This window comes from Arvicola amphibius, chromosome 14 (genome assembly GCF_903992535.2).
Source record: "Arvicola amphibius chromosome 14, mArvAmp1.2, whole genome shotgun sequence".
Classification (NCBI taxonomy): Eukaryota; Metazoa; Chordata; class Mammalia; order Rodentia; family Cricetidae; genus Arvicola; species Arvicola amphibius.
Genome location: NC_052060.1, coordinates 7891639 through 7913926, shown reverse-complemented (window position 1 = coordinate 7913926; position 22288 = coordinate 7891639). Strand labels below are relative to the sequence as shown.

General features: G+C 41.8%; 2 pseudogenes; one reads left to right on the top strand and one right to left on the bottom strand.

The window, feature by feature from the left end:
• Positions 1 to 3131: 3131 nt before the first annotated feature.
• LOC119801215 lies at positions 3132 to 4151 on the top strand (annotated as a pseudogene).
• A 9949-nt stretch (positions 4152 to 14100) lies between these two features.
• On the bottom strand, positions 14101 to 15464 carry LOC119801106 (annotated as a pseudogene).
• Positions 15465 to 22288: the final 6824 nt, after the last annotated feature.

Here is a 22288-nt window from a genome sequence, read left to right as displayed (position 1 = left end):
ATCAGTTGGGGGAAGTAATTTTCTGAATGTGTTCACAGCAATCATTCCGGAGGGCATGGTCTATCATACTATTGGGATAGAAGCAATCCATATGGTCTCATTTTCTGTGAAAACAAAAGAAACACCTTCCAAAGCATCATGTCCTTAAATCCAAATTTTAAAGTCAAGGTATTTTTAAAATATCTATTCTGGAATAGTTTAGCAGCATTTATAAACAAATAACTTTTAGCAGCTGTTGCTCCTTCCTCAGCATTCAAACAATTTAAAGAGAGCAAAATAGCATACAGTATCAAGACTCTCTATGTATTTTCCATCTTTGTGTGGCTTTATTTTAACCTCTATTTTGTTTATTTTTACTTTTATTTTATTTATTTATTTATTTATTTATTTATTTTTTGGTTTTTCGAGACAGGGTTTCTTTGCGGCTTTGGAGCCTCTCCTGGAACTAGCTCTTGTAGACCAGGCTGGTCTCGAACTCACAGAGATCCGCCTGCCTCTGCCTCCCGAGTGCTGGGATTAAAGGCGTGCTCCACCACCGCCCGGCTTTTACTTTTATTTTTTGAGACATGTTCTCTGTATATCTTTGTCCTGGGATAACTCTGTAGACCAGGCTGTCCTTGAACTCACAGAGATCCATCTGCCTCTGCCTCCCGAGTGCAGGGATTAAAGGTGTGTGCTACAACACCTTGAATTCACAGAGATCTGTCTGTCTCTGTCTCCCAGGCATTGGGATTAAAGGTGTGCCCTGCCACACCTTGAAGTCACAGAAGTCAATCTACCTCTGCCTCACAAGTGTTGGGATTAAAGGTGTGTACTACCACACCCAACTACTTTTTTTTATTTTTAAGAATTTTAATTTTTAGCTGCATATATTTTTAACATATAATAAACCATTTAGACATTTTTTACTTTGAATTTTTTGTTTATGGTATATCTATCTTTTCTTGACCATATGAGTCTTTAATTTACCAAGCAATATTGGTAGGATTAAAGCCTTGGCTTTGGCAGCTGGGTACAGCCCATTCCTTAGCTTTCCAGCCTCATGGCAGAGGTATCAGCTGTAGCCATGTTTATCATCACAACTCTGTGGCGGTTTAAGGTGCCTACCAGCAAGCAAGCTGCAGCATTCTATTCACAGACTACATTCAAATCCTCCATAGTCAGACTGCCTGCCTGAAAGAGTCAGAGTTTGCCTGGTAGGACAGCACAGAAAGCCGGCATTTTAAAACTGCAAAACTTTTTCCTGCTACAGTTGAAAACCGAAAAGCATGTGGTTGGTTTTTAATCAATATTATGTAAGTGTTTCATGGCAGGACCTCTTAAGAGCTGCAGGGTGTTGCAGCTAAGGCTGAGTCAGGAAGCCTCTCTTAGATGAGAGCGCTTGCTTGCCTCTTGCAAGAAGAGCCAGACCGGAGAAATTGCTGTTACCAAGAAAAAAATGCTTTATTCTTTCCCAAGCTTTCTCAAGCTTTCTGTGGATTCAGTTATCCAGGGGGGCACCATTCTGTAGTAATGGAGCTGCTGGCAGGCCTCCTTTTCGTCCTGCCCGGCTCCCACTCTGCTAACTTTACACCAGAAACAACAACACACAAATTATATTCTTTTAAACACTGCGTGGCCCATTAGTTTTAGCCTCTTATTAATTAATTCTCACATCTTTCTTTAACCCATATTTAGTACTTTGTGTAGCACCACGAGGGGTGGCTTGCCAGGAAAGATCTTGACCTGCATTCTTCTTGGAGAGGAGAGGCATGACGAAGAAGGGTAAGATTGGGAAAATGTAACTTAGTAGTAGGGAACTTGCCTAGCATGTTGGAAGTCCCTGATTTTATGTTCCACAGGACACAGAGATGCAGGTGCACACAGATGACTGCATGTGTATGGGCGACACCACAGGGAGAAGAATGCTGCCTGGAGATCAAGAAGAGGATGTCAAAGGCCCAGTGATATTTGGATTTATTCATTCATTAGAATATTTTTTTCATTAGAATATTTTTAAAGGGCTCAAGAGTCAGGTTTGTTGGTGCTCATGTATAATCTTCTCACCTGGGAGGATGAGGTTATCAGTAACTGTTGAATATATTCTTTTCGAAACCAGAATACTCTCATTGTAAGGCCCTGCAGAGAACGCATGTAAGTTTAAACTTTGAAGAGGACAGAGGTCCACAATAAAGTTTTCCTGTCATAAGGTATTGAAAAACATTCTAATCAGTCAATGTGAATGAACTGAAAAACATTTATGATCTTCTCATAGCAAATTACACTTGTGGTGGTTATTCTTGGTTCCCAACTTAGCTAAACTTGGAATTAACAAAAATCTAAAATGGACAGCACACTTGTGAGAAGTTTTTTGTTTAAATTGAGTAGGTAGATCACCTTCCAATATGAATTTGAAGGTTGAAAGATAGAAACTTTTAATCTGGAATTAATGCCAGAAAACACACACCTTTAATCCAGATCTCAAGGCTTGAAGAAACACCCTACACTATGCCACACCCTCTGCTGTAAGCATAAAAGGAGAGGGAAGAAGGAAGCTGCTGCCATTTCCTGCCTGCCTTTGCCTTGCAGCAAGTCCTTTCCTTCACTGGCAGTAGAGAATTCCAGCATAGGCTGAGGAATAGCCAATACATCAGGCCTCTGGGACTGAGTAAGTACTGGGTTCTTGCACTTTCCCTTCACAGTTAGCCTTTGTGGGATTAGCAGGTCTGCATCCCTAAGTCATTTTAATGAATCACTCTCCTTCATACAGAGAGATCCATTCTATGTGTTCTGTTCCTTTAGAGAATCATAGTACAATTTTCAATATAAGAGTGTATAAAATGTTCCAAATTATCAAAATACTTTGTAATTGTCAAAACTAATCATCTTCTTACTTAATATTTAATCTAGAAAAGTGGTGTGATGTAAGAAATGGGCCTCGTACTCTAGACTGTCTTCTCTGAACTTCACAGTGCAATCTGGATAGAATTTCAGAAAGACTCAAGTTTCTTGCGTCATAGAACAGAGAACAGAGGAGAAAACAGAAACTAAAAAATAAAAAAAAATCTGTAATTGTGACACCCAGGTTGAAGAAGAAAACTATCCTGTTCTTCTTTGGCTCCAGGTAAACCTTCACATTGCCAGCAGCAGATATGTCAGGGGACCTGGCAGCGGAGAGAAGTGGCTACACACAGATCAGAGTCAAGTAATTCTCCTACAGATGGAGCATCAGCAACTTCTCTTTTTGCTTGGAGGGAAACTTGGGGAAATGTATTAAAAGTCCCACTTTCTCACCAGGAGCCAATGACAAACAGAAATGGTATATGAATGTATACCCGAATGGACTCGATGAGGAAAGCAGAGGTTACCTGTCAGTTTTCCTAAGGTGGCTCAGCTCTCCAAAGAACCCCGTATGGGCAAATTTCCAGCTTTGGAAAATAACTGCCAAAGGAGAAAATTCCCAAAACATGAACAGTGGAAGAGTCGTCAGGTTCGACCTAAACCGAGACTGGGGCTTCAAAAAGTTTATCCCTCTAGACGTCTTTTTCTCCACTCCATGTTTGCTTCTCCCAGATGACAAACTCACACTCTGCTGTGAGGTGAGCGTGGTTCAGGACTACATCAGCATCTCTGAACAGAACATACAGCCAGGGATTGACATTCCAGGGTGCACACAGGTAGATGAGCTAGGAGAGCTGTGGGAGAATTCCCGCTTAACAGACTGCTGCTTGGTGGTAGCTGGCCAGGAATTCTGAAACAACTGTGTTGAGATTCATGACCTGGAACCTGAAGTCTTCAAGGCAATGATGGACTTCATTTACACCGGGAAAGAACCACATCTCCACAGCATGGCAGAAGCAGTGCTGGCAGCTGCTGACAAGTATGGCCTGGAGCGTTTGAAGGTCATGTGTGAGAGGGCCCTCTGCAGGGACCTCTCTGTGGAGAATGCTGCCTACACTTTCTTCCTGGCTGACCTCCACAGTGCAGTACATTTGAAAACTCGGGCAATGGATTTCATTACAGCTCATGCTTCCGAGGTTTTTCGGACCACAAGCTGGAAGACAGTGGTCGACTCCTATCCCCACTTGGTGGCTGAAGTATGTGTCTCCCTGGGTTCTGCACATTGTCTTTTCCTGGACACCTCCCACCCCAAACGCCTGAAGATATCTTAGGACCCTGTGGGCTGTGGCCTACAGAAAAAGCAGTCAGTATTATAACTAATGACACCTGTGGTCACCAACTCAGCTGCCAGGACTTGCTTTAACACGTGTGTAAATGAGTTGAAGGGCAGGTAGGAGATGGAGCATCCCTGAACTCTGGTATACTCTATGCAACTTCTACCCTGTCATTAGACTGCTTTTACTTTTGTCCCATTAGATGGAAACTGGGATTCAAGGCTCTGCTGATCTCAAGCTCATCCCAGTAAGGTTTCTTTGCAGAAAACTGTCTGCATTGGATGAACAGACCATATGTTCAAGTGCTCAGAAAAAAGGAAAGAATAAACATGAATGTTTATTTACAAGAGAAGGACAAGAGAAAGAAGACAATTTTTCCTCCAAACTCAGCATGTGCGAACTGGAGAGATGATAACTCAGTGGACAAAGGCAATAGTTATCCCTGCAGGGGACCCGTGATCACTTCCCAGCACACATGGGGGCTTTTCAACCATCTCTAACTGGGGCTACAGAGGATCTGAGTTCCTACTCCATGGGCACAGCCATCTCTGTAGACAAAGCCTTACCCAAATAAAATATAAAATGTGTAAAATATTTAAAATCAGGTTTTGTGCCTTCTAGTAGTGTTTCTGTTTGGTGAAGCCCATTTTAGTCCCTCCAACTCTGCTGAGCTGTGGAGGTTTGAACCTGTCCTCACTGCCACATAGGACCACAAACTTTCAGTTCTCCATCTTAGCACTGACTACGTCAGAGTGGGAAATAACCCATCATGCTCTTGTGAAACATGAGACATGGAGGCCTAAGGGGAAAAAGACAACTGCCCCTGGCAGTGTGTTGATTGACTCAGCTTTGAAAAATAACATTTATTGGTTCTGAAAAAGGAGAAGGGGATTAATTCATTAAAAATTCAAACTTTCTCTTCCTGAACTGTGGTTCTGTCATTAGATATTGGAAATATGATACTTTATTCTCCTCTGATTACTATCACTTTCTATAGTGGTATATTATTTGTGTTTTAATAAATAAAGTGTGCCTGAAGGTCAGAGGGCAAAGCAGCCATACTATTCAGTTAAACAGGCAAGGGACTTGTGGCACACACCTTTAATTCCAGGACTCGGGAGACAGAGACAGAGATATCTCTGTGAGTTCAAAGTCATCCTGGTTACTTGAGATTGAATCTGTCTTAAAGGAGAAACAAAGCTCACACAAAGGTGATCCCAATGCCTGGGATCACACGCCTTTTATTCCAGCACTAGGGAAGTTGAGGCAGGAGTTATATCCTGCATGGAGAAAGGAATATAACGGGAAAGAGGAACTCAGTTGACTGTGCACTGTGCAGACTTCAGCATTCATGGAGACAGGATCTCACCCATTTTCATTCTGAGGTAGAGGTAAGGTACAGTAGCTGACTGCTTTTCTTTTCTGTTATTCAGGTTGAACCATAATATTTATGTCTGGGTTTTCATTAATTGTGCTAAATCTTCCTTCTGTGCAATTGTCAGAAATTCATACTCTCTTAGAAACAGGGTCAATGCCTGGGTATCCCTCTCTCCAAATCCTTTATCTGAATTTCCTTGGTTTTCTTCTACACCTCTTTCCAGATGAGTGCGGAGTAGTAGATTTACCATTTAATCCCAGCCAAACTCAGAGATTGAAGATAACATGCTTATGTGTATGTTGGTAGCCATGCTAGTGTCAAATCACACCCTTTTTGTCAAAAGGAATTGCTTTTGTAGAACTCTAAAATAACTCTAAAGCCATTTCTGACAACTCTGTGACCAATTTTGAGGCCTCTCAGCTGCAATACCTCCCGGCCCCCATGGAACCAAGTACCTTTTAACTACACATGCACATACTAAAATGATGGGAACTTTCCATCATCTCCCTGAGTCCTTGTAAATGTTATGCAAATAGACCTCAGTTATTGACTAGGGGCAAGATAACCCTGAGGTGTTGATTCAGTTCCTGGTGTTTTGACTTGGTCTCTGGGAAAGGGGCAAAGTGACCCTCAGATGTTCCCTCTTACCTCACATGATCTGGCAACCTCTCTTCAGCCAATTGTCAGTAATAACCCATTGAATAAGCCAATCATAATAGTTAAAAAACAACCCCAGATACCCCTTTCCTTTTCTGGCTTTTTCTTTTAAAAGTAGCCTATAACAGCTATTCAAGGTCTTTCTGGCTTGTTGAATGCTGAAAGACCCCGTCAGTACAGAATTAATCAAATCCCCATGCTTTTACATCAACTGTGGTGTGACAGACAGTCTCTTGGTAAGACTTCTCCTGGTAGTTGGACTTTAGGTTGCAACATTTGGTTCCCTGACCAGGAATCGAGTCTCTCCCAGACCCACTCCAGACCCAGTTGGAGATATGAATGAGCTCACTTTTACGTCTGTCTGTTTGTGTACTATGTATCTGTTTCTGTGTAATTGTGAATCAGCAATTTGAAAATTACAATTAATAGTCATTGAGGAAAAATTACAGGAGGAACATGTGGATAGGGTGAACCCAAATCTTAGTTGTATTCTACTCGTATTGCCTTCCAGAATTTACCCTATAGGAATTTTAATGGAGAAGAAAGATATTATCTTAGGTGCAACTTTTTACCACATATATCAAGTAAAAAATAAGAACTTACATAAAATGTCTCTAAATTAATTATGAAAGGAAAATTGAGACTTCTTCAACTCACAGATATAGACCCAGCAGAGATTATTGTGCCTTTTATTACTGATGAAATTTAAAAAATATTAGAAGACAATGAACCATGACAATGAGCTCATGATATTTTTTTGAGACATTAAGAGAAATTATCCCAAAAGTGGTAGAATTCACCTTATAAAGAGAACAACTTGGATTCTTCCCTGAATTGTATGTGACACACCAAAAACTGAAGACTGTACATTTTATACTGATGCAAATTAATCAGGAAAGGCAGGTTACAAATCCAAAGATTTAAGTAAGGTGAAACAAAGCCCTGATAATTCTGTTCAAAAGGAAGAATTATATGCTATTCTCATGGTACTAAGGGATTCTTAAAAACCTTTCAATATAGTTAGTGATTCAAGCCACCACCACCCGGCCTTGTTTCGCACTATGCAAAAAGAGTTGTCTTGCATACTTAAAATGCTGAATTTATACCAGATGTTCAGAATTAACTTTGTTATTTATATAGGTTCAAGGTATAATAAAGCATTGGCTTTGTTCCATATATTTAACACATTTCTGATCCCATGTGGGTCTATCTGGTCCTCTAGCATGATATAATACAGAAATTGATCAGAAGTGTCCTGAAAGCCTCAGAATTTATTAAGAAACATCATGTCAATAGCAAAGGTTTAAAGAAAGAGTTTTCTATTACATAACAATAAAGCAATGTCCTACTCTCTCTTTTTTATAACCAAATATCATTATCTGAAAGGAATAACCCAAAGGTTACTTAAAAGAATGAAATCTGGCAGATGGATGTGTTCCGCTTTAAAAATTTGGAAAATTAAAATATGTAACCACACCATTGACACTTATTCAGGTTTTCAATGGGAAACTGCCTTGAGCTCAAAAAAAGGCGGATTCAGTAAAAATGTATTTATTAGAAGTTATGGCCATCATGGGTATACCTGCACAAATAATGACAGACAATGGTTCAGCATATCTGTTTAAGAAAATAAAACAGTTTTTTGCTTATTATAATATAGAGCATATTACAGGTATATCAAATATTCCAATAGATCAGGCATTTATAGAAGGATCAAATTGAACTATAAAGGATATGCTAAACAAACAGAAAGTGATGGAAACTACCCCCAAAATAAATTGCATAATGATCTATTAACCTAAATTTTCTTTTTTTTTTCTTTTTCTTTTTTCTTTCTCCTATTCCGTCCACACACCCTCCCACCCCACCCCCATCTAATCCTCGGAGAGGGTAAGGCACATTGTCTTGTGGAAGGACCAAGGCACTCCCTACTATATCTAAGCTAAGCAAGGTGTGAATCCAAAGAGAATAGGATCCCAAAAAGCCTGTACATGCATTAGGGATAAATCCTGATGCCTCTGCCAGTGGACTCTCAGTCTGCCCCAGCCATGCAACTGACAACCACATTTAGAGGGACTAGTTTGGTCCTATGCTTGTTCCTTGCCAGTCTGTCTGGTGATAATGAGCTTCCATTAGCTCAGGCAGACTGTTTTAGTTAGTGAGCCCATTATGGTCTTGACCTTCTCCCTAATATTATTATTCCTTCTACTCTTCAACTGGACTTTGAGAAATCAGTCCAGTCCTCTGTTTTGTGTCTCTGTCTCTACCTCCATCATTTGCTGGATGAAGACTCTATGGTGGTATTTAAGATACTCATCAGTCTGACTATAAGGCAAGTCAAGATGGCCCCCCTTTTCTCTACTACACAGATTCCTAGGTGGAGTCAACCTCTTGGATTCCTGGGAATTTCCCTAGAGTCAGGTTTATGCTAACCCTATAATGGCTCCCTCAATCAAGATATCTCTCATCCCTGTCCTTCCACCATCTCAACCAACTGATTCCCTTAAATTCTCCTCTCCCCTGACCCTCTCAACTCCTCTTTTCCTTTTATGCTCCCCTCTCCCCTCATCCCAGTGCTTCCAACCCTGCCAGACTATTCTGTCCTTTTCTAATTTCCAAAATGGAAATTACCCCCAGAAATTGATTGCATAATTCTTCATTAACATTGAATTGTCTTAACGCCAATGGGAAAGGAACAACAGCATCAGAGAGACATTGGATAATAGAAAAAATCTTCTGAATTAAATCAGCCAGTGTATTTCAAGGATGTGTGAACCTCACAATGAAAATGAGGAGATGGACAAGGTTGGGGAAGGGGTTTTACAGTTGTTTACACAGGAGGAGAAATGCCTCCTCCTTCCTCTTTCTCTTCCCCCTCCTTCTCCAGTCCAAAGAGCAGCCAGGATTCCCTGCCCTGTAGGAAGTCCAAGGTCCTTCCACCTCCATCCAGGTCTAGGAAGGTGAGTATCCAAACAGAATAGGCTCCCACAAAGCCAGTGCATGTAGTGGAATCAAAACCCAGTGCCATTGTCCGTGGCTTCTCTGTCAGCCCTCATTGTCAGCCACCTTCAGAGAGTCCGGTTTGATCACATGTCCATCAGTCCCAGTCCAGCTGACCTTGGTGAGCTCCCATTAGATCAGCCCTGCTGTCTGACTTCCTTTCTCATGTTCTCCCTACTTCTGCTCCTCATTTGGACCTTGGGAGCTCAGTCCAGTGCTCCAATGTAGGTCTCTGTCTCTATCTCCATCCATCCCCAGATGAAGTTTCTATGGTGATATGCAAGATATTCATCAGTGTGGCTATAGGATAGGCACTCTTCTCAGCTGCCCAAGGAATAAGCTGGGGACATCTCTTTGGATACATGGGAACCCATCTAGAGTCAAGTCCCTTGCCAACCCTAAAATGGCTCCCTTAATGAAGATAAATACTTCCCTGCTCCCATATCTACCCTTCCTCCATCCCAGCTGTCCCATTCCTCCAAGCTCTCCCCATCCTCCCCTTGTCCCTTCTCTCTCACCATATCCCATTACCCCCATCCACATCCATATCCAAGCTCCCAATTTTTGCCTGGCCATCTTGTTTATGTCCAATATCCAGAAGGATAACTATATGTTTTTCTTTAGTTTCACTTTCTTATTTAGCTTCTCTAGGATCACGAATTATAGGCTCAATGTCCTTTATTTATGGCTATAATCCACTTATGAGTGAGTACATACCGTATTCATCTTTTTGGATCTGGGTTACCTCACTCAGGATAGTGTTTTCTATTTCCATCCATTTGAATACAAAATTCAAGATGTCATTGTTTTTTACCGCTGAGTAGTATATAATGCTTATATATTCCACACTTTCTTTATCCATTCTTCCATTGAGGGGAATCTAGGTTGTTTCCAGGTTCTGGCTATTACAAATTATGCTGCTATGAACATAGTTGGACAAATGCTTTTGTAGTATGATCAGGCATCTCTTGGGTATATTCCCAAAAGTGGTATTGCTGGATCCTGGGGTAGATTGATCCCGAATTTCCTGAGAAACAGCCACACTGATTTCCAAAGTGGTTGCACAAGTTTGTATTCCCACCAGCAATGGATGAGTGTTCCCCTTACTCCACATACTCTCCAGCAAAGGCTATCATTGGTGTTTTTGATTTTAGCCAATCTGACAGGTATAAGATGATATCTCAAAGTTGTTTTGATTTTCGTTTCTCTGATCGCTAAGGAGGTTGAACATGACCTTAAGTGAATTTTGGTCATTAGGACTTCTTCTGTTGAGAATTCTCTGTTCATTTCAGTGCCCCATTAATAATTGGTCTAATAAGCATTTTAAAGTCCAGTTCATTGAGTTTATTATATATTTTGGAGATCAGACCTTTGTCTGTCACGGTGTTGGTGAAGATCTTCTCCCAATCAGTAGGTTGCCTTTTTGTCTTTATGACAGTGTCCTTTGCTTTACAGAAGCTTCTCAGTTTTAGGGGGTCCTATTTATTTAATGTTGCCCTTATTGCCTATACCACTGTGGTTATACGTAGGACATGGTCTCCTGTGCCCATGTGTGTAGACTACTTCCCACTTCCTCTTTATCAGGTTCAGTGTGTTCAAATTAATATTGAGGTCTTTAATCCATTTGGACTTGAGTTTTGTGCATGGTGATAGATATTGATCTATGTTGATTCTTCTACAGGTTGACATCCAGTTATGCCAAGAGCATTTTCTGAAGATGCTTTCTTTTTTCCATTGTATACTTTTAGCTCCTTTGTCAAAAATCTGGTGTTCATAGGTTTGTGGGTTAATATCTGGGTCTTCTATTCCATTAGTCAACTTCTCTGTTTTTATGCCAATACCAAGCTGTTTTCATTACTGTTGCTCTATAAGAAAGTTTGAAGTCAGGGATGGTAATGCCTCCAGGAGTTCCTTTATTGTTTAAATTGTTTTGGATATCCTGGGTTTTTTTTTGTTTTTCCATATAAAGTTGATTATTGTTCTCTCAATGTCTGTGAAGAATTTTGTTGGGATTTGAATGGGGACTGCGTTGAATTTATAGATTGCCTTTGGTAGAATTGCCCTTTTTACTATGTTGATCCTACCCATCCAAGAGCATGGGAAATCCTTCCTTTTTCTGGTGTTCTCTTCAATTTCTTTCTTCAATGCCTTAAAGTTCTTGTCAAATAGATCTCTCACTTCCTTGGTTAGAGTTACCCCCATATACTTTATGTTATTTGTGGCTATCATAAAAGGTGAAGTTTCTCTGATTTCCCTCTCTGTGAAGCCTTAATCTTTAAGTTATATGGGTATTAAATATTTTAGGTCAATATTGATTCATGTTTGTTATACTTTTAGTCAGACTAATTAGGTTCTTTTGATACATAGAGATTGTATTCTGCATAAGTAGGGATTCTTCAACTACTTCAACGATCTGTAGAACATGACATTTAAATTATTTAGGGTTCTGCTGAGGTGAGACATGATTGCTCCTGGCAGCACTGCTCTATTCCTGAGAGAGTGTTGAGCACCAAAGATACTCCACTTGGAGTTTGTTTTCTTCTTGGCACAACTGGCATTTGGGCAAGGTACTGCTAATGCTTCAATCACTGACAAAGTGCACGATGTCCAGACTGGACAAGCAGGATACAAGAAAAATGACTGCTAAGCTTTGCCAAGATAGGGTAAGACTGTTCTGCAAAATTTCCTGCCTCTGAAAATGGTCTGTCAAGTACTCTAGGCCTTAACCAAAGTTGCTTGCTTCAACATTGCAAATGAGACTTTGGATGATTGATCAGGCAGTCAATTCTCTCTGTCATCTACTGCTCATATTGGAAGCTGTTTGATTGTACTTCCTACCCACTCAAGTAATGTTATCTCCCTTCTCAGGCCTTCCATGGGGTTGAAGATTAGATAGTCAGTCATAGTTACTATCCTCTTAGGATCTATCCAAGCCATTTCCAATACAAGACAGACTCCTTTGGATAAAATGTGTATTAAAACATTAGGATATTCCTTGCTTAATATTGTTTATGCTAGTTATATTTCTACTTTTATCTTTGATATCTGTTCCTGGTGTGCTGTGTGACAATGGTTTTATCTTGTAAAGATTTGTTTCCTGTACTTGTTTAATAAAATGCTGATTGGCCAGTAGCCAGGCAGGAAGCATAGGTGGTGCAAGCAGACAGAAAGCAGAGGTGGGACAAAGAGAACAGGAGAATTCTGGGAAGAGAAAGAGTCAGTCTTCAGTGATCACCCAGACACAGAGGAAGACAGACACAGAGCAAGCAAGATGTAACTACCTCACCAATAAATGTGCCAAGCCACGTGGATAATGCAGACAAGAATTATGGGCTAATATAAGTTATAAAAGTTAATAAGAAGCCTGAGCTAATAGGCCAACCAGTTTATAATTAATGTAGAGCTCTGTGTGTTTCGTTGGGATGAAATAGCTGTGGAAATGGGTAAGACAGAAACCTCTGTCAACACTAGTGTTCATAGTTATGTATTGGGTTTGGGACTCTCTTATTTAAACAAAAGGGGAAGGTGCTGTGGGAGCTCCTTCAGCTACTAGCCTTTAAGATACCAGCCCACTTGGGCATGATATCTTATACTATAAATGCAGCTGTAAAGCATGTACTAACTCTCTTGCTTCCAGTTTTCTCTTCCTTTTGGTAGATTTGTTTCCTGATCCCTGTTTGTGCAGAGAATTGTGTTCTAGGACTATGATCTGTGAGTCTATCCCTAAATAAATAACCCTTTATTATACATAATTCTGAACTAGTGTGGAGTTATTTTGTAACTTTCAGCATCACCTATGTATTTGAAATATATCTCTGTATATCTCGAAAACCTAGCATGTCTATAACCTTGATTATTATAGGTGACTCTCTATTAACCTATGCTTATTATACATTGCATTTTCATATAAGCTGCACAAACACAATACCTTAATAAAGAGCAGAAATATATATGTATGTATATACATACACCAATCAAATTTCTTTTTTAAGATTTATTTATTTATTATATATACAGTGTTCTGTCTGCATGTATGCCACCAGACCAGAAGAGGGCACCAGATCTCATTACAGATGATTTTCAGCCACCATGTGGTTGCTGAGAATTGAACTCAGGACCTCTCAAAGAGCAGGCAGTGCTCTTAACCTCTGGCCATCTCTCCAGCCCCCCCAATTAAATTTCTTTAGCATATCCCCCTTTAAATGCAAACAAACATTTATGAGCAATCATTTAGTTAATTTGGGCACAGTTCTCTCCAAACTACTTCCTGCTTTTCATTTGATGAAATAATTTTTGGGGGTGTTGATGGCAACCTTTCAGGAGGTCTTGTTCCATCTAACCACATAAGTCTGGAAGGATTCTACAGCTTCTCATCCTCTGTGGAAACAAAAGAAGAACCTCTTTATCAAAGCAACATATCCTTAGATCCAGGCTTTGAAGACATATACCATTAAAGTATACATGTTGGTTAGTTAGTTCCTTCACAGTCAAAAAATTTCAAGAAAGCACAATAATGTATATAATCCAGACTTTCTGTATATATTACATCATTACATGACTTTTTTCTTACTCTATTACTTTTTCTACAAGTTTAATATTCATTTTAATATATTTAATCCTTTAATCTATGACTATATGTATGTTTTATGTTACATTTACTGTTTTGTTATTCTTTTTCCTCTCTCTCCCAAGCCTACATACATTTTTTTTAAACCAGACAACCCTTTATTGGGAGCAGAGAGCACAACACGATGACCACAGATGGAGGAGACACCCAGTGGGCACCCTGCACAGCATCCTTCAAGACAGGCTGTCTACTATCAAACTCACTGGGAAATGGATTCCTTGGGCAGCTTCCCATCCTCCCGGGGGTACAGAACTCACTAACTTCCCTGAAGGAACTGTGGGTCACTAGAGATACAGCCCCTCAGGGGTGCCTTCTTGTTTTTTATAAAGAACGTTCTCTTTAGATTTTTGAAGTCTTCATTTGTAACTTTCATTCTGCGTTCCTGCAGGGCCATCAGACCAGCTTCTGTACAGATTGCCTTAATGTCGGCCTCAGAGAGGTCATCCTCTCTGAGGATTTGATCAAGTCATCCAAGGTTACGTCATCAGCCAGTGTCATCCTGCTTGTGTGAATCTGGAAGATCCGCTTCTTGGTCTTCTCGTCAGGCAGGGGGAACTTGATCTTCCTGTCAATGCGGCCTGGTCTGATAAGTGCTGGATCCAAAGTTTCTATTCGGTTTGTGGCCATGATAACTTTTATATCTCCCCTCGAATCAAATCCATCCAGCTGGTTCAGCAGCTCCAACATTGTTCGCTGAATTTCTCTCTCACCTCCAGAGTTTGAATCATATCTTTTGGTCCCAATGGCATCAATTTCATCAATAAACACAATGGATGGTGCATGTTCTTCAGCAACTCGGAATAGCTCCTGAACGAGCTTAGGCCCATCACCTAGGTACTTCTGAATAAGCTCTGAGTCAACCACTCTCAAGAAAGTAGCGGGAGGTTTGTTTAGCTACGGCTTTGGCCAGTAACGTTTTACCTGTTCCTGGTGGACCATAGAGAATGACCCCCTTAGGGTGCTTTATTCCCATCTCCTCATAATACTCAGGATGGGTAAGAGGAAGCTCCACAGATTCCTTAATTTCCTGGATTTGGTTGTCCAGGCCCCCAATATCTGCATAGGTCTCTTGGGGGTCCTTTTCCACCTTCATCACTGTGACCAGGGGATCTGTGTCATCCATTAGCACCCCTATCACGGCATGCACCTTGTGGTTGAGCAGGACTGAACAGCCTGGCTCCAGCAGATCCTTGTCCACAAATGACAGGATGCTGACGTAGTGTTCTGAGCCCACAGATGTGGACACAATGGTGTGATTATCATCAATGATCTCTTCCAAGGTTCCTACAGACATGGGAGTACCCCTGAGATCATCCACTTTCGATCTTTCATCCTCTTGCTTTTCTTCCAGCGGTTTCATCTGCTCCTGGTTCCTGATGAACTCCTCCTCCATGAGAAGATAGTCTTTTATCCTCTCTAACTTCAGCAGCTTCAGGCGGCACTGAGTGTGAGGCGTTACCAGTGGCAGTTTGCTGGCAGCATCTGGTCCCTTTGTTTTCTTCTTCTTTTTCCCCACTCTAGTTGGGACAGGAGGTTCATGTTTCTTTTTCTTATCCTTGTCATCCTTCTTGCCACCCCCAGGACCATGGCCACCACTCTGACTTTGACCCATCTTTCCCCAGGCGTCCGAGCCACCACCGCCGGAAGTGCATCCCACCTACATACATTTTTAAAACACACTGTGTCTCATTTGAGGTCTTTTATGTCTGAATCTGTCTGATTGTTTATCTGCAATCCTATTCTGTCTTAGAGAGCTTTTAAAATGCTAAGCTGCTTGGTTGCAGTAACCCTGGATGATGACTCTGCCTTTATCTGCTTTTCAAAATGGCAGAGGTACCCTTACTGCCAGCTCTGGGACTGCCAGGTAGGAGCTGCACTCACCACTTTAACTCTGAGAAAGAGCATACAGCACATAAACCCTTTTTGTTTGAGTAATAGCTAAATCTGCCATGCAACACACTGCATGGCCTGGAAATATCTCTGTGTATGTTAGCAGGAATTTGCCATGCTTGTGCACACATAGTAGACCTGATCCAGCTACCTGCCCAGGAAGGGAGCACTGAGCCATGGGCATGGTCTCAGCTACTTTCCTCCAGACCCCATGTGAGCATACAAGCACCAAGACTCACAAACCCTATCAAGTGCTTGGCCTCCTGAAAATGCCAGAGCAGTTTGTGATGCTGCTTTGAAACTGTATGGCTTTTTTTGTCTCCTCTGCTGAATCAGGAAGACCTCTCTTAAAGGAACTACAGCATGCCACCAGCAACCAGAGTCCATTAGAAGAAAATGTGGCTAAACATTCTTTTTTACTGTCTAGAGTTCCTTTCCAAGGTCTTTCAGGTTTTATATGGATTGAGCTAGAACACATTGGAGCACCAGTCTGTTATAGGAGGAAACTTGTTATTTCCTAGTTTCCCAGATTCCTGAAATAACCACCTAGAAACTGTCCCATTCAAGGGACTGTGAGTCTGAATGAAATAAAAATCAGGAAGGAAGACAGCCACTTTCAGAGAATTCTGTCTGGCTCTACTCCTGCCTCCTTATATGAATTCTTCTACCCTGACCTTCATGCTGTGAACACTGACAGGGTAAGAAAAGCATCTCTTCCCAGATCGTGTATATGGGAGGAATTCTTATAACAGCATGAGAAGAGTAGTAGCAGCTGTGTAAAAATGAGCACCATTTCCTTATTCATGGAAGACTCACCCCAGTAAGCAAATTCTCTTGAGATTGTAATTCTTGGTTCCCGACTTGACTTCACCTGGAATTAACTAAAATCCTAAAACAGAGGGCACTACTGTGAGAAATGTTTTTGCTTAAGTTGAAGTAGGTACAGCAACTTACAGACACACTTAGGAGGCAGAAAAACACAAACATTTATCTCAAGGCCTGAAGAAACACACCTTTAATCCATATCAAGAGTCTGAAGGACACACCTTTAGATGGGCCACGCCTTCTGCCTCCTGGGAGCCATTAAAAAACATGAAGGAAGCTGTTGCTCATTGCCTGCTTGGTCTCCCCTTGCAGGAAGACCATTCCTTCACTGGCATTAGAGGATTCTTATTTATAATTGCAGCATAGACCAAGGACCAGTCAGCATGGCTAAACTCCTGGACTGAGAACATACTGGATTCTTGGACTTTCCCTTCACAGGTAGCCTTTGTGGGATTAGCAGGACTGCAGCCATAAGTGATTCTAATGAATCTCCTTTGTTCATACAGAGAAAGTCCTCGGTATGTTCTGTTACTGTGGGGAACTGTTGGAATCTAGCATTCAAACACCAAGGAGGGGTCACCACCAGAGACCACCTCTCACACCATAGCTGATACAAAAGCATGAGGATTTTATTAATTCTCTCATGACAGGGTCCCTCAGCATCCAGAAAGGGAAGAGACCTCGAATAGGTGGTACAGGCTACTTTTAAAGGAGAAGACCACAGAATCAAGGGGGGTTTGATTGGCTTATTCAAAAGGGCTATTACCAATAATTGGCTGATGAGCTTTTGCCAGATCAGATGAGGTAAGAGGTCATGTTGACCCCATTTCCTAGGGGACTGAATCAAAACATATGTATATGGGTAATTATGCAGGAACTGAGCACATGCATGTTTACCTGTTAGGTCCTTGTTTCCCAGGGGAGAAGAGGAAGCACTATGGCACAGAGGCTGAGAGGGTTTAGAACTGTCAGAAATGGCTTCAGAATTGTCTTAAAGTCTTACATTCCCTCCTCTTATTTGGTCAAATATCTCAATCTTGAGTTCTTAGTAAATTTGGAGGACTAATTGGATCTGTACACAGAAATTAAAACCAGTGTTGTAGGCCCATCATAGATCAATAGAGGGTACCAGGTCCTGTCGCCCTGGGACTTGGGAGAGTTTGTTGTTAGCAAAGAAAAGGCTCCCACTATCAGACTAAACAGTCGCTGGCCTGTATTAGAGCTTGCCAGCAGTGGGAAGCAGGGGTTGCAGAAGGGTTCATGGAGTAGGACTGGAGCACAGGGCACTGGCAAGAGGGGCTACCTAAGCAGGGGCTAGCTGGCCCTGGTCAGGTAATATTGGGCCCCAGTACTATGGTCATGGGAGGTGTTACAACTCGCAGGGTGAACAGAATCTCTATGTCTTTCCTTTCTGGATCACGCAACCGTAAACACAAAGTATTGTCTGTTAAGCAGTTGGCTCTTTTTCCCTCCTTAGTAAAGTGATTGTGATTTTAGATTTTCTTGGTGTGGTATGGGTGAAAGAGACTAAGTCCTTTTTGCTACCCCTCAACCAGGAGACATTGACATTGGTTTTACATCCCCAGGTAGCACAATAAAATATTTTAGGCCCCCCCATATTGCAGAGGTTGCTTTCCCTCCGGACAAATATCATTCAGGAAGGTTTCCGGGGGTTTGTTCAGTATCCTCCCAAGAGACTTTTGCTAAAACACACAGGTCAAAAATTAGCTGGGGGAACCAGGTATCCAGGAGATGAACTCCAGTGGCTAGCCTTAAGGCTTGCCCAGTCTCAAAGTTAGTCAGGGTCCAGGTTAAGTCCTGAGGTATAAACATCAGGGCAAAGATCAGCAAGCCTGGCCCAATCAGGCCTCCTTGGGAGGATTTTGGGTACACTGAAGCTTTCATTTGGAAGGTCCTGGGTCGTCCTGTGGAGGTGCAGGCTTGACTTGAGACGCATGGATCCAGGCTGCAATACCGTCCACTTTGAGGGCAGTAGGTGTAGGTTCCTTTCCAGCGAGGTTTAAGGTTCTGGGACCGGTGTCTTAGAACGTACACAGAATCGCCAACCTGGAATGGGTGTGAGATCTCTGGGTACTTGAGATGTGCCTGCGGAGAAGCAGGGAGAATAGCTTAGTCCAGCAGACAGCAGCAGGGATAGCTCTGACCCCTTTAGGGGGGTCAATTCCGGCCGGCAGCAGCAGGCCTTTGTCAGATGGTACTTGGTTTTCTACCTTAATGGTGAAGGTGGTGTAACCCGCCAGCGGGGTCAGCTATTCAGGGTCCTCTGAAGGGGCACTATCTGAAAAAAACATGGGAGGAACAAAGAACGAGACCAAGCTAGGTGCACTTGTCGAGGTCTCAGTTTATTGAAGCAGGCTTCTGTCTTAAGTAGTTTTTCGGCTGCACTTGGGCAGAGAGGGAGGGGGAAAAGGGAAGGAGGGATTCAGCTGCACTTGGGCAGAGATGGAGAGGGGAAACTTGGGCTGAGGGACTCAGCAGCTTAGGCAGCTTTGCAAGGTTAGAACGTTAGCAATAAGCTACAGACAAGGGGAGCACTCTATGGTGCTTTTCGGACCTTGAGTCTCTAAGATTAGCACTCAATGTTTTAATTAACTTTGAGTTATGTCTCACAGTTAAACTTCAAGGCCCTGTGAGAAAGAGGAGTCCTGAAATGCCATGATTTTACTTCAAGGCCCTGAGAAAGAAGAGGCCTGAAATGGCCCCTGACAAGATGGCACCTAAATCTTGCTGCTGTATTCTGTTTGGGAAATAGTATGGCATGCCCCAAGTCTGCCATGCTGGAGGTCATTTCTTTATACCTCCAACTGGGTCTAGAGTGTGTCTGAAAGCGACTCTATTCCCAGTCAGGGAACCAAATGTTGGAATCTAGCATCCAAACACCGAGGAGGAGTCACCCCCAGAGACCACCTCTCACACCACAGCCAATGCAAAAGCTTGAGGATTTTATTAATTCTGTCATGACAGGGTCCCTCAGCATCCGGGAAGCCTAGAGACCTCCAATAGCTGGTACAGGCTACTTTTAAAAGAGAAGGCCACAGAATCAAGGGGGGTTGTTCTTTGACTATTATAATTGGCTTATTCAAAAGGGCTATTACCAATAATTGGCTGGAGAGCTGTTGCCAGAGCAGATGATGTAAGAGGTGATTTTGACCCCATTTCCTAGGGGACTGAATCAAAACATATGTATATGGGTAATTGTGCAGGTACTGAGTACATGCATGTGTAGCTGTTAGGTCCTTGTTTCCCAGGGGAGGAGGGGAAGCACTAAGGCATGGAGGCATAGAGGGTTTAGAACTGTCAGAAATGGCTTCAGAATTGTCTTAAAGTCTTACAATATTTTAAATAGACAGAATAACCCTAGCAAAATAGCATAATCACTAAAAGTCTTTCCACCAAAAAAGCCCAGGACCAGACACTTTTGGCATATTGACATACCTGCTATTCAAATAAAAGTTAAAGCACACCCTCCTCCAATTATTCCAGAAAGTAGAAACAAAGGATCATTAACAAATTATTTTATTCATCCAAAATTACAATGATAGCTAAATCACAGACAAAAATATTATGAACACTGATGCAAAAATACTCATTATATAATTACAGTCTGAATGCCATAATATTCTATGATTTTTACTATGATGAACTATGCTTGGTCCCAGATATGTAGGGATGGTTCAATGTACAAACTTTAAAAAATCTAGTTGACCATATGTGGATAGTTGCCTTTAGGCTCCTTCAGTAGAAATATACATCCCGTCGTGGCTCTTTACTTAGAGTTGTGAAATGTCTTTTCATTCCTGGTGCATCTACATTTTTTTTTCATCTGCCTGAGAAGGCTGTTGCAGTCTGCCATCATCTTTAATCTTTGGACAATGCAGCGCCAAGATACCCTAGAGGATTTCCTGCCCAACAACCATAATCTTTCTTGCCATTATTGTGGAGACTCAATCCAAATTTCTGATGGCTATCTTGATCAATCATCCTCCTAACACTGTTATTTCCTTCTTATCCTGTAGTTTTAAGGACATCAGAAGCTCAAAATGGCTTGGGAGAAGTCTGAGCTTCCATTCAGTGGAATATTTGCTATGGCTCCAGACAGAAGCATGGCCCCCACACCACCAATCACCCTGGAATCAAAACTTCCAGACCTGAAAATCCTAGGACTAAGGGAATGGGAAGCGAAGTTTTTCCCCAGGAATCGCTAGAGGTGATAGTGAGAGGAGCTATTCTGTTTTCTACCTCTTAATGCCTGGACCAATGGACATGGGTTAAGGAGAAAGCTGCCTCCTGCAGAATCCTGACCCAGCACTAGAGGCTGATGTTACTTCTTTAATCTGTCCTTGTGTCTTGTAATGTCCTGTCCATCTTTCTGTCCTGAAAGCTGCTTTAGGAAGTCAGTAAACATGGGAATATCAACTGAACACATCATAATAAGATGCAATAAGCATAGGCACACACTCTTATATCAAGGCTGGGGGAGTTGACCCAGAAGGAAGAAAAGGTTCACGAGACAAACAGGTCTCTGACAAACAGGTCAGAGACTCCCCATACTCCCACTGTTAGGACTCCCACAAGAACCCCCGAACTAACAACCACAGTATGCATACAGAGGACATAGTGCAGACCCATGCAGACTGTATTATGTGATTGCCTCTTCAGTCCCTGTGAGTCCCTATGATCCCCGTTTATCTGATTCTGTGAACCCTTTACTGTCATCAGCTGCTGGAGAAATCCTAACTGATGACAGCTGGGAGAGGCACCAGTCTCTGAGTACAGAATTTCATTAGGTATCATTACATTAACATTTGTGTAGGACTGTGAGGACCCTGCACAAACTTCTGCAGTTGAGGAGGACTGGGCTTCTTCTAACAGAAACACCACTGGAATCCACAAAGTGATTCTACAATTTTTATTCCTTTTATATTGTATTGTATTGGGGTAAAATTTTGTCTACATAAATGAACAAGGGTCCTCTGCAAGAGAAACAATTGCTTTTGCCCACTGAGTCATCTCTCCAGTCCCCACAAACTGAGTTTGGAGGGAAAATGTCTTCATTGACAGGTTTCTCCAAAGAAACCCTGTTGGGATGTGCTGGGGGCATTAGCTAAACTGAATCCCAGTTTCCAAATCACTGGACAAACATCAAACCAGTACAGCAACAGAGGAGAGGTTGCATAAAGTAAATCAGAGTTCACTGCTGTTCCTCCCGCACTCTGCCATTCTGTAGCACCAAAAATAAAAACCTAGAGATAGATATTTGGCTTCAAACTGACAACCAGAAAAGCAAAGCAGCCAAGCCACTATAGACATCTTTCCTCTGTTAAGTCTGGGTGACTGTAGAAGAAGCAGATTATTAAGACTCTCTCATCCCATTTTATATTACCTCTTGTGCTGGGATTCCCTAGGCTAGGATTGAAGGTGTGAGCCACCACCACCTAGACTTGTTACTGCTTTGATCTTGTTAGATTAAGGTGCCTTTAAACTCACAGAGATCCATGTTACTCTGTCTAACAAATCCTGAGATTAAAGGTGTGTGTCACCATTGCCTGATCTCCACTGCCTTTAGCTTTACTTGTGGTCTTCAGGAAAGATTTATTTATCAAAATAAAGATAATGCACCACTACAATATTCATGTCATTAATAAATGTATTAAAGCACTACTAACCATGTTGTCTTTCCCCAGAGTTGCTGTGAATGCTCCATGTACCCCATAGTCTACCCAGGTGTCATCGGTA